Here is an 18,322-nt window from a genome sequence, read left to right as displayed (position 1 = left end):
ATTCTTTAAATGCTGGGGAAAAAAGCCCAAACTCGGATGGGCATAAGATGGTTTCTCGTCCATTGTATTTAAGATTATTACGTCACAAATTGAGGTATTGGGGCCTGAAGCGTTATAATTATGAACTTATTGCACATTATTTGGGTTAGGGCGATTGTTAGCGTTTGATCCTTTGAATGCGCTGATTGTCGTAGACCTTTTTGCTTAGAACTGCACTGATTTCTGACGGATCGGGTGTTCCGTCTTAATGTTCGTTTCGGATGATTTTTTTCTTGTTTATGACGTCATTACCATCGCTATTTTGTGACGTCCTATCCGTCACTATTTTATGACGTCATTAACGTCAGACGAAAAAACAACGGGGAATTCCCTAAGTTGAAAATTCGTAACCCCCCCTGCTGCGCCCCCACCGCGACCTGCGCACTGGGGTCTGACCCCTGACCCCATACAGTTGCCCGGCGGGTCGCAACCGCGCGAGTTCTTGTTGTTTGCAAAGGCTTCTGGTCAGATATGCTACCTGTCATAACCACAACTAAAATTCCAATCAAAAGTATATTGTTACAACGAATTAAAACGTTATCAAATAGCATTAAGCAAGATTCACACCAGGCGCGGTTGGCGGCAAGTGGCGCGTTTTTGCGTTCGACGGCAAGCGACGGGGTATTCACACCAGACGGCGTCATGCCGTGACGGCATGATTTTTTCGCTTGAAACGGCTGACGGCAAAGTTAAATCAGATTTAACTTTTCCGTCAGCCGCACTACTTGCAGACTGAAGAGCTGTGTGCAGAACCTTGTTGCAACGGCACAATTTCGTAGTTTTAAGTTAGTTTGCCTGAGGATAGAAGGTTTATGTAATATTTATTTATGGTAAGGGTACAAGTTTGTCTTTCCCTAATATTTTTTTTTCAAAAACTGTCGCAAAAAGAATAAAAGACACGATGAAAGGTGCAATAATGTTGGTTTGATTTACTTATTTTGGTGTTGTGTTGTAGACTTAAAAAACAATGGAATTCAATGAAATGCTGATACAATTGGTGCAGGATTCTCCCTGTATATATGATTCTGGTAGCGGCCAGTACAAGGATCAAAGGCGGAAAGAAAATGTGTGGAAACATATTGCCCAACAAACTGGCCAGACAAGACTTGATACCCGGTAAATTATTTTGATCATGACACGATTATCAATGTTGCAGTTGAGATTTTTAAAATTAATAGAAATTTTTTAAATGTGCTCTGTTAACAACTGTGGTTTCTCATAGGACAGTTGGCAACTCTCCCCAAACCTCCAGTCCAATTATTGATTTCACACAAGATGAAGCTACACCAGAAGATGGTATTTTTATATTTGTTTGGTTTCAATTAATTCAACTTAACATATACTAATGTATAGTGTCTTGCACTTTTTGTATGCTTATGTGCACTTTTGTACAGTCTAGTTGTTTTCAATTTCATATACTCCTGGTGTTTTGTTACCTCTTTGTATTTTCTCTTTTCTATCCTGTATCAAACATTTTTGTGCAATGTATAGTGTCTTGTATTTTTATATGCTTTTTTGTACTTTTTAATATTCCAAGTGTTAATTGTGTGTACTCATGGTGTTCTGTTACCTCATTATATTTTTTGTTCTGTATTATTAGCCAATGTTTATGCTGTTTCTGGCTTATCAAACATGAAAATGTGCAAAAGCTTTGTTTGCTTTATTGAATAAGTACAAAAGCAAATTTAACAAAACAGTGAATGAAAAAAACTAGGTTCATATGTAGCAAAGGTAATGCAGATCCTTACTGGGCTTTAATAACAAATTGTTCACATTGCTAAGATATTTGTCTTAATAAATAAAACACATGCATGACTATTTGACTCTTTACTGGGGTGGGTTTAATATACTCCTTCTGTCAGCACACTGACCCACTTTATTTGGCTATAAGCGTCCAACAGCGCAAATAACCATGGACACATAAGTTATGAGCCGTTACTTTTCGTGCCCTTTTGACTTTGGCAAAGCCTTTGTTCAGTACAAGATGATCCATTTCCTATCCCGCTTTGTTTGCAAGACAAAAACACTTCGTCGCCGCGTCGCCAAACGCACAGCTGGTGTGAACGCCGTTTTTGCGTCAAACGTTGCGCGAAAGAAACGCGATCAACCGTTGCCGCCGCTTATCGGCAGCCGTCACCGTCAACCGCGTCTGGTGTGCAGAGCCCTTAAGTGAACGTTATTTTCAAGTTAATGTGAGACAGACAGCCACCGCCTATTGCAGCGACTGTCGGCTAAGACTTCTCTAGAGAAAAGCTCAAAGCCGCTAAGAAACGACATGTATATAGCCAATACGTAGGAAGAAAAAGAACACGAAAGTTACGTCATATTTGGCCAATAAGACTGGCCGGCACTCTAAAACATGGCTTAGGCATTACAGCGGCTATTCTAGCGGGAGTCAGACGCCAGCAAAACAAGTGGCTTGTTTTGCAGAACGTGAGAACATCGCCCACAAGACTGACATTTATAGATTACGAGATTAAAGGTTACATGTCAAGTTTGAAACAAGGCGAACTGAAGCAGGAAAACACAGGAATTTTACACACAACAATACGGAAAACTTTGCATCATCAAATATGATATTATGTAACTGAAGAACATATTTGGCAAACGAAAGCTGAAACGCGTAATCTAAAGCCCTATTTAAAAATTCGTAAGATAACTCAATGAACTCTAAGATTTGGCTTATGGCAATTAATTAATTTGGGTGTTTAAGTGTTGATAAACACGTAACACCCCCCTTTTTGAATTTCTGGATACGCCCCTGCACCACATGCTATTCCACCTTTACAATTTTCAGTTGGCGGTCATATTAGTTTACTGCGCATGTCAGACTCGGGACTCGGGTAGTTTTACACGGTCTTACTTGAGTCCCGAGTTCGGCTCCAGCAAAACAAACCGACTCCTCGAAGCCGACTCCGCAGTTCTGATTTCAAACCTGTACAATATGCTACCTAGTTCTGTGTGGATTTTTTTATTTACTCTAAATTAAGCCATTAAACTTTTAGAGTCTATAATTTATTTCCTTAAATTTATTCACAATAAGTAATAACTCAACAACTCTTTTGACGACTAAGTAAAAATTTATAAATATTTTATTCATATAAACCAAAACGTTTACTTTGTAATACACACTTTGAAATATAAATATAATAAATCAGTGCAAAGAGATAATTTAATAAAAGTTTAAAAAAAACATTTGTAATATATTGGTCGATAAATTGTGTTCTTACAGACGCTGTTGACCACTACACAGAAGAATACAATACTGAAGTGGCCTCTGGAATCTGGTGTCAATAAAGAACTTTATTTATTCTTCAAATTGATTGATTCTTACCATGTTTAACCAAATAAATTTTAAATAAACATTATTTTGTTTTGCTTGCCTGAGTTTGCATATAAGGTGTACCAAGAAGTAGGAAAATAATAACACTTTTAACAAAAATTGATAAATTAAGGCAGGGTGGTCCAAAACCCAGACCCCACATCATTGTTTGTGGCCCGTGAAACACTATTGAATTATTGTAATGCATACAGGGTTTATTTTAAATAAATATAAGTGACCAACGATCAGCGAGCATACCGCAATGGTTTAGTTAGGGTTACATTTTTCCGATTACACCATTAAATAAACCAGTTTACTATGAGTTGGCAAAAAAGCCAAATTTTTTGTATGTGTCAGACAGGTTTGAAAGTCGCAGTGCGTCTATATGGAACTTTCTAAAATGTCGCCCGCAAAGAATATGTAAGAAATATTGTGCAACCTTGGACCACCCTGACTTAAGAAATCAAAATCACTGAAAGCCCAAACAATTGCCAGTAGGAACTTGTGTAAATCAGTGTCATATGTTATCCAAAAAAGAATAGAGTTTCACATTAATTAATAGGCTTCTTACAGCACAACAAATGGTAAAAGGGTGGAACATTTGAAGAAATTTATTGTGTTTTACTCTTTAAATAATATGCTCATTTTGTGACCAGGAATTTTTAAGTGGAGGTTCCCAATCAGTTTTCCAACCTGTATAATAGAAAAATAGTGACATACTAAATAAAAACAAAAGATTTTAAATAAATAAATACTTAAAATATGCCAGCAAGTCAAAAACAAAACATTGATAAAATTACTTGGAAGTTTTGTATAACTAAACCAGGGCTTTCCAAACTGGGGGTTGCTCATGGAGTTAAATTTTGTACAAAGTGCTACATTTATAGTTATTTTTTCTGTTTGGTATGTTAATGGCAAATTATGTAACGCACATTACTTCAATAAATGCATGCAAAAGCAGACAGACATTGAGAAATGTGATGCTGTAAACTGTTAAACCTAGTGGGTCAAAAAGTTTAACATAATAAAAGCGGTCACAGCCTGAAAACTTTGGGTAGCCCTAAACTAGATAAACTTTACCCATGGATAGTTAGCAGTTTAAAGTTTTGAAGTAAAATAAATACTCTAAAATGGTTTGGATTACACTATGATCTCATTGTCACAATAATCTTACCAGAGGTTTGTTGTGTCTTTGAGGAATAGACTGACTATTTTTTTCATTTTCCCAGTGTACTGTTGATATGTCTTTAAGCAATGTCCAACATAATCCCAGAATGGCTGAATCACAGTTATAGACGAATATGTCTTCTTATTATTATAGCAAGTTCTATAAAAATAAACCAAGTGGAGAAGTTTAACATTATAATAACATACTACATTACTGAGCAGTCAAATATAATATAATTTGCAAAATTATTAACTGAATTCAGCGACATCTGGTAACTACTGATTTCAAATGTAACTACCTTACAAATGATAATTGCTTGATTCACTCGCACAAACAGCACACCACCAATAATATTTGCTAGTTTAATATTATCACACAGCAAACTGAGGTGAAGGAAAAAAAATTTACTAAAAGAAAAATTACTGTATGGAAAGTATTCTTTAGGATAAGGATATATTTGCGTAAAGAACATTTCCTAATGAGCAATGGCTATTATCATTTACCAAGCACAGCATATTTGTTTATTTAAATTAAATTGGTATACAACCAAATATTGAGGAGGGGTCGTGACTTTTAATTGACACCCTGTCAGTGTCACCAAATCAATGACACCTGGCACCGATTTAAGGACACCCTGTCACCAATTCCGTGACACCTGTCAACGATTCCGTGACACCTGTCAACGACTCCGTGACACCTTGTCACCAAATCACTGACATCCTGTCACCAATTCCGTGACACCTGTCACCGACTCCATGACACCCTGTCACCAAATCACTGACACCCTGTCACCGATTCCGTGACACCCTGTCACCGATTAGGTGACACCCTGTCACGGATTTGGTGACACCCTGTCACCGTTTCGTGACACCCTGTCATGGATTTGGTGACACCCTGTCACTTATTTTTTTTTAATCTGGAAAAGGTTTGCTATGGTCAAAGCGCACTTTTATTAGGTTAAAAACATTTTAATTGTGGATTTTCATAACTGATAAATTATACTGTTCAAATTAATACTTTTTGATTGTACAAGATTTTCAGCCCGAAAATAAGTACCTAGCCTTCTTCTAAACCAGCGGCTGGAAACTTAACAACATAAAAAACTAGACGGGGGTGCGGTTATGGTATATTTTATCAGGGGGTATATTTTCAGGGCTTAGTGTTTATTTTTATTTTGTTTTAATTTTTTTTTAAATTGATTTTATCGATTTTTTTTTTTTTAATTTTTTTTTTCATATTCATTTTTTAATTTTTATTTTTTATTTTATACTTTTTATTTTTTAACATTTTGTATTTTGTATTGTGTATTTTATATTATATATTTCATATTTTGTTTTTCGTTTTCCTTAACTTGTTTCTGCAAGCAAAAACAGATATGGGCCGAAAACTTCCCCACTTTGATGCGAAAGGGGTTCAAATATGGCGTAGAATTTGGGGAATGATCGAAACATATATTTGATAAATAGAATTTACGTAGATAATGCGTATGGTCGAAGTAATTGGTCGCCCGAAAAAAAACTAACGCCGCATTGAAAGCAAGCATTATAAATGAGTCGCCGATATTCTGCTTTGAACATCTCTACTCGCAATGCTTCCCTCCGTTAATTGTACGGTGGGTGAAACTTTATTCACGGCCTTACCTCTTTGTGTATTACCGCGACAATACGATGAAATACGATTTGAAGAATATTGGAAAAATCGTGTTTGGAGAATATTTGCCATTTGCACCTGTATAGTATGTTACTCCAATCCAACATATCAACACACAATTTTAAGTTGTGTAGGCCTGGTGTTGATATGTTGGATTAGAGTTGCCACCAGATTTCGCATTTAAATTTGCGGCGGTAAAATAAGTTGTTTCTTAACAGCATTAAGTAATTTTACTAAAGAGAAGCCTCGTTTTAAAATGCAAGTCGCACGAGCCCAGTTTAGGACGTGCCACTTCGCACAATGAAAGTCTCACGCGCGGGACAATAAAGCGCAGCAGGCGGTGAGTCGCTTCGTCACTTCACAAGCTGGACAAATCAAGCGAATATGAACGAATTCTGTATGAAAGTTTTTCTGCTGCTAGATGGCAGTCGTTAGCTACAAAGTGTTAAAACGCAATATTTCAGGTTTTTGCCCCCCAAGCAAAGGCCCCTGGGGGTGCAGCCTCATAAACATTTACAAAGCACCTACATACCACTCTACGCCATGTCTGAAAATTTGAACGTTCTACGATGTCTACTTTTTCTATAAAGCTTCGGACAAAAATCGGTCTGAAACATACCATAGGAAACTATAGGAAACCATAGGAAACCAAAAAAGAACTAGACGGGGGTGCGGTTGTTGTATATTTTGTCAGGGGGTATATTTTCAGGGCTTAGTGTTTATTTTCAATTTTTACTTTATTTTATTTTTTTTATTTTATTTTATTTATTTATTTTTTTTAATATTTTGTATTGTGTACTTTATATTATATATTTTGTTTTTTATTTTCCTTAACTTGTTTCTGCAAGCAACGACAGGTGCTAACAGAGAGGCGTAGACTGCCTCAAAATTTCGCATTTAAATTTGCGGTGGTAAATACACCCTATTGACACTTGATTATTAGGCGAAGCTTATCGCGAAGTTATTGGTCGCCCGAAAAAAAGCTAACGCCGCATTGAAAGCAAGCATTATAAATGAGTCGCCGATATTCTGCTTTGAACATCTCTACTCGCAATGCTTCCCTCCGTTAATTGTACGGTGGGTGAAACTTTATTCACGGCCTTACCTCTTTGTGTATTACCGCGACAATACGATGAAATACGATTTGGAGAATATTTCAAAAAAATCCTATTTGGAGAATATTTGCTATTTGCACCTGTTCTGTATGTTACTCCAATCCAACATATCAACACACAATTATAAGTTGTGTACAATAATATAATAACTTATGGCTTTGAAGCGAAAGGGGTTCAAATATGGCGTAGATTTTGGGAAATGATCGAAACATATATTTGATCAATAAAAATTTACGTAGATAATGCTTACGGCCATGTTATTACATTTTGGTCAGCTAGCATGTTTAAAAAGCCAATATTTTCATTCTCTCTAAATGATTTAACGTCTATGGTTTGCTTTTTCCAACTTTTACTGGGTAAATTTTTACCATGCCTTGGTCTGAGCAATCACTGTTGAAACAGAGTTTAAATCTGTAGTTTTGAGCAATATGCAGACACGTTTATGTGCCTCATAAGCCACGTTTTATATTGAAAGTTTTGCCAATTTAAATCCAATAAACGCAAGATTTATTTATTTATGACGCCATGTTGTGACGTAGCTTTGTAACGTCGTCGTTAAGAATGCGTTAAACTTAAGCTTTTTGTTGTTGCGGCCCTTGTATAATTATATTTGTTTAGGCCTGGTGTTGATATGTTTGAATGGTGCAACAATTACAACAGGTGCTAACAGAGATGTGTCCACTGCCTCAAGGATTTTCATTTAAATTTGCGGTGGTAAAATATTTTGTGTTGTAAGAGCAATAGTTTTTTTTACTTAGAGAGGCCTCTTTATGAAAGGCAAGTCGAATGCGTCTAGTTTTACTAGGCAAGCCACTTCGAACAAAAACGTTGCACGCGCAGGACAATGAGGCACAGCAGGGATGCCAGCAGCCGCCTCGTCGCGACGCGAGCTGAATAAAGCAAGTGAATGAAAGCATTCTGTATTGAAGTTTTTCTGCCGCTAGATAGTAGTAGATAGCTGTTATGAACTAAAACGATGATGTAACACTTTTGTTTTTTGTCCCCCAATTGGAGGTGCCTAGGGGTGCAGCCTCATAAACCTCTACATAGCACCTTCATACCACTCTACGCCATGTCTGAAAATTTGAAAGTTCTACGATGTTCACTTTTTCTATAATGCTCTGGACAAAAATCGGTCTGAAACATGCCATAGCAAACCATATGAAACCAAAAAAAACAACGGCAAAAACAAGATATGTCCCGAAAATAAATTTTCGGCCCATATAATAACGGCAAAAACAAGATATGTCCCGAAAATAAATTTTCGGCCCATATAATAACGGCAAAAACAAGATGTGTCCCGAAAATAAATTTTCGGCCCATATAATTGTATAGGGTACAACACTTTACATTGATTGTTTACAGTCAACTGCACATCCTTTGTTAGAACAGAAGTTGTTCAAGAAGTCAAGTAGTGAAACACTAAAATTGGTAATTTCATATCCTGCTGGCTGTGTGGACAGTCCATCACCACATGGAATCTTTAAAGGAAGGCCATGCAGCCATTTGATCATAAAATGACTCTAATGACTACAAAGATTAATAGCTATCAAAGAAAAACTCTGTTAGGAACAATTTCAAAGTTTTTTGGTAAATAATAATTATATCTAGACTATAGTCATACCTCGTTAATTTATACACTAAAGAAATTTTTCAGGGCATAATATTATTCAAATAAACTGTGGTAATTATATTTTTAAAAAAAATTGCAAAAAAATATTTTATCCAAATTTTTTTCCATTAACAGCATTAAAATCCTATTAAATGTATACCCGGTAGTGATGAGCGTTACAGACTGGTTTTTGTTTGATTTATAAAAAAAAGTAATTATTAAAAGCACTCTGTATGTTATTTGAATTGCCTGTTACGATATGGTTAAGTTTATTAGTAATTTGGAACACTTTAATTTTGAGCAGTTGTTATTTGTACCAAAATGATTGCTACGTGTCACACATTACTGCCCCGAAATAAACAGGACATTAGACATGTCCTTAGAAGTTATATCAAACAGTGTTTATAACTGTTTTGCAAAATGACAATAATTTACTCGCAGAACACACCAAAAAACAACTATTCTTCCTGGATTCTTGCAGTTGACATTCAACACATCGTTTTATTATATTTTATTACAAAGCAACGGATGCCAAAAAAGGTTGACAGTCGCACAACGAAATAAATACGGACTAGTTTTGGCCACACACTGAGGTTTTTACTGCAACACACACGTAAACAAAAAAAGGTTAGCATTGCACGCAATCCGAATAAAAAATAAAAAGTGAAATAGAAATCGAAAGAAAAACAAAACTACAGAACAATCAAGTATCCTGTGGATAACAAGTTGTAGGCACCACCGTGGTTTTGCAGCAATCTCTTTTATTTTTGTTTCATCAAGATCCATGCAGACTGCATGAAACCATTTGCCACAAGAATCGCAGGAAACAAAAATGTAGACAGTTCCTAAACGAATTCTTTGCTGAAAATTACCATATAGTAGAAATTAATATTACTAAACATAATAATAGTAATCTGACCTTTTAATCGTCACTGGTTTACTTGCAAAATCACTTTTCTCAAGAGTGCTTAAGCGAAAATTGTAACAAAAATTCGAACGAAGTTACGATTGATTCAAAACACTTTTCTCACCGACAATTTTTTTTTCACTGAACAACGTAAAAATAGGAAAATTGTTGCCCCATTAGGTGTTTCCCATCTAAATAACTTTTTCAAAGGCTAATTTAGGGCGAAAATCTATCTAAACACAATGTCTGAAGAGAAAAATTATGAAAGTTTTAAATCACTTTACTCACCGACAATTTTTTTTAAAATTGCTATTGTTACATATTTAAACATCACTGAACAACATAAAGATAGTTAAAATTTCGCCCCATCCAATGTTTTCCATCTAAATAACTTTTCCGAAGGATAATTTAGGGCGAAAACACAGCTAATCTGAAGCGAAAAAGTGAGAAAGTTTTAAATCTCCAATCCTCAACCACAAACAACTAGCAATATATAAAAAAAAATCTTAAGGTCTTTATTTTTTTTATTTTTTTTTTGTTGAGGGCTCAGGTACCTCAGGGTCTTTTTTTTTTTAGTACCGTAATTCTGCTTTCGCTCTGTCACCCAGCTTTAATGTTGTTGTACTAAATCTCAATTTTGAAAATGAAGGTATATTAACAGCTGTTTGATTATAGTGTTTGTGGTTCATATAGATTTTGTATTTTCTCCAAAGATTTCGTTTGCGCATTCCGTTGTTGCCTTTCCTTTTTTCAAATGAAAAATAAGTTTTTTGAGATCTGTCTCCCGTCGATTTCATTAACAGACTATAGCGAGAAAATATATTAACTGAATGAATGCAATAATACAAGGAAATGGCGTGCTGTGGCCGTATTGCCGCTAGACAAAGAGAGATGAACTCCCGTCGTGGAGAAATAACGACGAGTTAATAAGCATGGAAATATATTTAGGTTACCAAAGTATATAACTTTCTAGACATTTTCTTCAACATCAATATCAAGCATACTCGTTATAATATTAAACCTTTAATGGCCTTCGTATTAATCACCCGAACTTCTATCAAATGCCACTTACTTAGGCAAAACTTTTAGTTTATGATGTTGGGTTTCTAAAAAAAAGGAAAACCTTTTAACTAGTTTATAATAATGAGTAGGCTAATTTTGTCGTAATAAAAAAAAAACAACAAACAATCACAACACGTTTCAAATTTACACATCAGGTATCTTTGTCCATCATCGTCAGTCATCTCCTTTGAGATGTCGAGCATTTATCGTAAATTCTACATCCAACTCTGAATTTATAAAACAGAATTCGAAATAATCAAATCGATTTTAATCTTTTGCTGCCGTGATGAAGTTTAGCTGGGTTTTCGCCCTGAATTAGCCCTGGGAAAAGTTATTTAGATGGGAAACAGCTAATAGGGCGAAATTTTAACTATCTTTATGTTGTGCAGTGGTGTTTAAATATGTAACATAGCGATTTAACAAAAATTGTCGGTGAGTCAGTTGATTTGTGTTTTCTAAAAACCCTGATGAAAACCTATTTAAAATTACTACCGGTACTGATATATAATATATATTCAGTTTTATCTAATTTTGTTAAGCATAACTGCTTAATAGTGGCAAAAAGCATAAGTTGGTATTGAAACAGTTTTATTATTTGTTTAAAGTTTCACATCATACAACAAAAATAAAATAAACATACTACCATAGGAAATTAAACAGCATACATACACTGGTTAAAATTGCTAAAAAAAACTTGTTAACTTGTTGTGTGAATTTTAAAGTGCATGAAACAGGAATCCTCAATTATTTTAACACTGTTAATTAAAATATAAGTGAGTAAGTGAAATACTTTTTGATTTATCATTCTACTTAAAATGTATGCTAATACTCTTACTTTGGTCCTGGTAATATAACAAATTAAAATATTGAATATGTCTTCATACTGATGCAAATATTTCACAAACAATAGTATACTAAATGAAGGACTTATTCAACTTTCACTGTAACCAAATATGTTTTAGGGCGTGTACTGTGTAAAACAGACAAAGTTTACCAATTAGCCATACTGCTGTCAATATGATTTAATTGCTTATTCACTTTTTGTATGCTGGCGTACCTTATAAAAATAAACTATTAGGTTGGTTGTGTTAATTAACTAAGGGGCAAAATGGGCCAACACTGCGCTGCATATAGATAATAAACTTAAAACAGTATTTAATTCCACAGATTGCCAACGATCAGCTTTCAATTGACGAGGGTTTCATCGACTTCTTCCTTGGCAAGATTCTTTAAAGCCTTTAAGTTTTATAGATTCCTCCATTTCACATAATGCATCAGTTTTCAGCCATTTTTTTCATGTTGTTACACACTGCTATAATACAAAACTTCAAATTTATAAAATAAATAGAGCATTTCCTTTTTTGGAGAAATTCTGCGCCATGCCAGGCTTCCAGTAACTGCAATATACATTTAATACCTGTATTTAGTTTTTTTTATTGTTGTTTAAAATGTGTATTACCAACAGAAAAAAATAAAACAAAAAAGGTCTGTTTGTTTTGTCGCTTGGTTTTATAATTATGCTTTCTTTATTTGCTGAAAATACTTATATATTAGTACATTAGGGGTATTGTTAGGTTTTAATTTGTACTCGACAACAAATTCCAAAGAGTAGTGTACTACAGGAAAGTATACAGTTAGAAAGTGATAAGCCTTTACACTTCAGGAAAACTATCAAAAAATAAACATATTTCTACCCATAGGTCATAGCAGTATAAATTTGGCAAATTTTTCAGATTTGGGGAAGTCGGTGACAGGGTGTCACGAATCGGTGACACGGTGTCACGGAATCGGTGACATGGTGTCACCAAATCGATGACACCTGTCACTAAATCGGTGACAGGGTGTCACGAAATTGGTGACAGGTGTCATGGATTTGGTGACACAGACAGGGTGTCAATAAAAAGTCACGACCCCTGTTGCAAATATTATTCCAACTTACTTTATGTAAGAAAAGCTCGCAAATTACTAATTTTTAAGCTTAATTACCACCAAGGGGCAGACAAAATTTGCACTTCAAAAAATTGTTAGCAAGCTGCATAGCACCACTGCGCCCCACCGCTAAATTTGGGATCTAAAACAGTAGTATAGAAATAGATACATTTGTATTCCAATAGTAATGTAAGGCAGTGGTTCGCAAACTTTTTTTGCGACGCCCTCGAAAAAGAATTTTGATTTGAGCCACACTCATCAAATTTGGAATTCTACAATTTTTACTAAAATTTGTACACTAAAGCCAATTCATTTATAGGTTTGGTTTACTAAAAGTTGATTTTTCTGTAATAGGCTCTGTACAGTGTACAATGCAAAATACCTATATCATTTACATTAAGAAGCTAACAATTAACACCGCCATACAGTTAAGTTTAATGAGTTCGGCACCTTGAGATTTACAACAAACTAAGTGGTTTAATTTAATTTATAAGGCAATTCCTCACATAAATCTTAACGCCTAGAAGTGGAAACCAAGGCGCTCCATCGATTTGGTACGTAGGAAGTAACGCAAAAAAGGTCAACAAATACCGCAACGCACATTATTTGGGTTACGGTGCGGGTTTGAGTTTGGGTTGGTAAAGCATTATTATTAATAATAAAATAATGATGTTCGTTGCGTTACACGGCATTTGTAGACCGTTTTTTGCGTTACTTTCTACGTACCAAATGGAAAGAGCCCCGAAATCAACGACATAGCTCAATCGCGTACATTTTAACAGTAATACACCTTTCAAAAATGTACAGTAGGGTCCTAAGAAAGTGTCACGCAACTTGTGATAACCTTGCCTGTCCTACCAAATTAATTTTGTAAACAGAAAACGATTTGAATTAGGACTAGGGGTCATTAAACAACAAATTACGCCAAAAGCGTACATTTTTATAACAGGCTTAAATGGAAAAGATGATGTTTTTCTTATTGTGAATCAGACCGTGACGGCTGTCGAAAGTAGAATGCATTGCTTAAAGGCAAAAGAAAAAAAGCGAAAGTGAGAGTTTGTCCTCATGTTTATAATCTCTTTGCTCCTACCCAACTCACATTATTTGGGTTAGGGTGCGACCGTGCGGATTACCGATTTGGGTTAGGGTGGGTCAAGTATTATTATTAAATGATGAATATAATAATACTTGACCCACCCATACCCAAACGCTAACTTGCACCCTAACCCAAACATTGTGCGTTGATTTAATAATTGTGGCAGGATTCTAGACCAGCGCAAAAAAACATTATTGAAATTGAATCATGTGTAACGACAGTGGTCATTTTAGATGTTTGATTAAGCGTTTTAAGTAATTAACGAATAATGAAAACGTGCACCCTTCTTATTCCGTTGTCTATTTATCAAAAATGTCATAATGCATCCTTATCAAAAACATCCTGTTGCTTATTTACCAAAAATGTAATAATCCTATTTATCAAAGAGCATTCTGTGAATATAATCGAAAATGCAATGTTTGACTAATCGTAAACTGTGCGCGCTTTTATTGAAAACTTCCGGTATTGCGAGTGCCTTGCGAAACAGCTTGGCTACTTGTTCACAGATGACGAATAGCAAAATTGACATATACATCCGTCCTTATATTGTCCTCGAATGTGCGACCTAAATGGCCGCTTGAGAAATGGGACGGTCGCCATATTTCAAAACTATGATTCAGAATTATGTTTACTGTTAGAGAAGCTGTTTTTGTGTACTTATATGGATAAATTCTAGCTTCCTCGTAGAAGAGATGTTTAGAAAGAAAGGCAAGAAAGCCAACACCCGTGTGACGAAATTATTATTAAATATTATAACAATTTGCCGTGTCATTGAGCAATGCCTGATTTTGGAAAAGTGGTGTGACTGGTCTCACACATCTTTATAAGTTTTTGTAACTTAAGGCAGTATGAATTGCAGCTAGTTTCAGTCCTGATTTATAATCAAACCCAAATTTATTTCCATCAAATTTTCAACCTTAATAAGTGATAGATCTTTAGATGTATTATTAGTTATTACTGAGTAATAAGGGTTACTTGGAACATACTGTGCAGATATTATTGTGTAACTGAAGGAAGGGCGGTGCTTTGCAATAACATTGCGAAAGATTTAAGCTCTTGGTAGTAAGTTACTTGAATATGAGGTGTCTTCCAATATACATATATACTTCTACTTAACATCTTATAGTATCTTTCTCTTTGTCATCGTAGTCCTCCTCTGTTAGTATAAGTAGTATTGTGCGCTGATTGTGCATAAAGTGTTTCAGCCGCAAAACATAAAAATTATTGGCTATTTTCGCCATACATCGATTGAAATTATTGGTCTATGTATTGGCTTCTAGTGTGCATTGCTGTACCAGCAGATTTCTATAAGTTTTTTTGACTTCCTGGAAGCACCAGACAATCACATTTTATAATTATACATTATAATAGTGCGGCATAAAGCTTTTTCGCATTCTATTACAAAGCAATCAAATTTTGTCATTTCTACTCAAAAATACCACTTCATATTTGGAAGCTGGAAAGCCAAGAAAATTATCTTTAATTTAAGCTAAGTTGCAGAAAAATCGAAATAGAGTATTTTTTGCTATAATCGATTAAAATTTCGTCATGCATGACTGATCACAAATAGTCATGTGTGAAACTAGCCACTTGGTGGCCTGTAGTGATACAAAAACAAACAACAATATATCTTTTTAGAATCTGCTTACTTCGAAGAACTGATATGCATTGGAATTTTTAAGTTACCATTTAAAACACCTTCATAATAGGTCAAACAAAATTTGCAGTTAAAATTTACGCATGAGCGATCACGAAAGAGCATAAAAAGGACCAATTTTCAGTCGCTGATATCTCAAAAAGTGCTTGACCAGTTTCGGTAAAATTGGTATCACTTTTCATAGAATTGCACGGAGATTCTACATATAAAATTTTAAAAAAATCTATGCCATATGGTGCCACCACTGTCCCAGTAACAATCGAATGACCCTGCTGCGTCATAATCTTTTTCTCGTACAGAAATTTCTCTTCTGAATTTTGTGTATAAAACATATTGCATACTATATAAAAATGTCCAGTTATGCAGATCAATTTACAAGTCGTTCTGCTGTAGAACCAGACCAGTCTTGTCTAAGCAAATGAACAGAGCGATTGTTTTCTGAGCTAAGGTTTAATACGAAGCATATTAGAAGTATGAAGCAGAAGATGAACAATTCAATTTGAATGCAGTATCTACATTGTAGTTGTGAGTTTGGTACATCGAGGCACAAAAGACTATTAAATGATTCTCATTATCAACCACATCCACACATGCTTTTGTATCGCTCAAGGTGCTTAAAATTTACCAAGCAGGATCTTAAACAACTAAAAGCTGCGACTAAAGCCAAAATGGTCACGTGATGTTGTTTTCACTCTTTCGCGACGTTACCTTTACCGCGTTTATTTTCACTTTAATGAAATAAACAACGAAACAAAGAGATTATAAACTTGAAGACAAACTCTTACTTTTGCTTTCGACAGTCGCCACGGTCTGATACATAATAAGAAAAACATCATCTTTTTTATTTAAGCCTGTTATAAAAATGTACGCTTTTGGCACCTGATCCGCTAGAAATTAGTGCAATTACAGAAAAGTCTAGACTTTTAGACCTTGAGGTCGTGGCAATACACTAATTTGGAACTTTAGGTAAAATCCCGGCGTAGATAAATTAAAAATATTCGCTAAAAATTATGTAGCCTACGTATAAAATACAAAAAAGATACGGTCTCCAAAATATAGCCACTTTAAGATCGTTATTTGTATTGGAAAAAAAATATTAGGGGTGTGATCCCCTTATAATGCTTACAATGTTAAAGAATTGCTACAGTATAGATTTTTGAATATATATATTAAAGAGAGATCCAAGTTTACTTACTCAGTGTACAAAGTTACAAAGATATGGCGGCAGTCAAGGGGACCGCTCTCAGTCAAGCCGATGACGTCGGAAGGACGTATTTACATTTTGGCTCCCAGACAAAAATGAGTATAGTTATAATTACGACGGTGTTCAGTAACATAAGATGAGGAATTAAAGTAACTATACCACAAATTGCACCACCTGCAAAAACCTGGTAAGGCTGACACAGAAGTGCTAAAGATGGCTAAACTTGCAGTAGACTGGTGGGCGAAAAATAAGTAGCAAAATACACGATAGGACTAACGCAAAACTAACACGGAAAATCAGCAACGCATATGTACTTGAAAAAAGTGCAGGAAACCTATTCAAAAAGAAAATTTGACGAGTCAAATTGCACCTTAAGAGAGCGCGCTGGGTAAAAGGCCCCTTGCAGTAGCAACTCAACTTGGCTTTGACTTAATAGAGAGCGGTCACACCATAGAGCACTAATACTAGAGGCGACACTCGTAAATATCGGCAGATCGGTCACGCTTGGATGAACCGGGTAAGATTCGACCTTTTCCAACACATGTTACATAAGGAAACGTAGGTTGCTGTTTTTCTGTATATAAGTGCTCGTTTTAAGAAAATGATAATATATTCAGGGCGGCGATTTGTGAAGCCCATTTTGAAAAAGAGAAAATTATTGCACATGCAACAAGAAAACGATTAGCGATTAGGGCACTTCCAACATTGCTCCTGCCTACAAAATCTCATTGCAATAAAGAAAAGGTAAGTTTTATAACGAAATATATTTTGTAAGTGCATCTGAATGTTGTAGTATATAACTTTTAATTTTTTATTAATCTTAGTCAGCCAGAAAACCACCAACAGACAGACAGCCTCCTTCAGCTAAGATTAGGCACTCCAATTTAAATGACTTAGAATTAGCAAGCAAAAAAATTGGAAAAGCATTTAGAGGTAGGTAAATTTAAACCTCCCAAATATATAAGTTTATTTGCAGTATTATTTTAGGTAAATGGTCTTTTACAACACGACAGGAATGTTTTTTTATTGAACTTCATGAAAAAACTTACATTCATCCCAGTGTTAGGTTTGTGAGGTCCACTGAATTTGTAACTGGGCATTACTTCACCGCATACTTAATTTATTTTAATGATTTTGTTCAGTGTCTGTATATCACCATCAATTGAAGTAAATTGGATTGCATATCATGGGTGGAGATTGGTTTCTCCCAAGCTGGACATTAAATATTCCACCCTAAATTCTTTCCTGGGTATGACACTTAACAGCGTATTATCTTAAAATAACTAAAGTTTTGAATGACACTTATTTGCAAACAACAATGTTACAACTTGTACAGTTAAGCTTGAAGAAATGAGCATATGCAAAGGTGTAAATCAGGCAACAAAAAAATACATCTATACAAGTACTTCAATGGTGGGAAGAAAACCACTTGGCATCAGAAAAGATTATTAGATCTCCAAACTGTGATGTTTACGGTAAAACATTTGTTGTGTTCTTCTTACACTGTAAATATTTTTAGAATGTATTTATGTAGTAAAATTCGGGGAAAACTGCATTAACT

The 18,322-nt window shown here is 35.0% G+C and overlaps 1 long non-coding RNA gene across 2 annotated transcripts; it reads left to right on the top strand.

The window, feature by feature from the left end:
- The first annotated feature begins 780 nt into the window (after window positions 1-780).
- LOC146133032 (uncharacterized) lies at window positions 781-3,380 on the top strand. 2 transcript variants are annotated; one of them, XR_014501670.1, is made up of 3 exons: window positions 781-1,155; window positions 1,267-1,335; window positions 3,272-3,380. It is a non-coding gene; the product is annotated as an uncharacterized LOC146133032 (long non-coding RNA). The 2 variants fall into 2 exon arrangements; XR_014501669.1 differs by having other exon boundaries at window positions 1,262-1,335.
- Window positions 3,381-18,322: the final 14,942 nt, after the last annotated feature.

This window comes from Ascidiella aspersa, chromosome 9, assembly GCF_963924565.1.
Source record: "Ascidiella aspersa chromosome 9, kaAscAspe10.2, whole genome shotgun sequence".
NCBI classification, from domain to species: Eukaryota; Metazoa; Chordata; class Ascidiacea; order Phlebobranchia; family Ascidiidae; genus Ascidiella; species Ascidiella aspersa.
The sequence above is the reverse complement of the archived record's forward strand: the minus strand, read 5'-3'. Positions and strand labels throughout refer to the sequence as shown.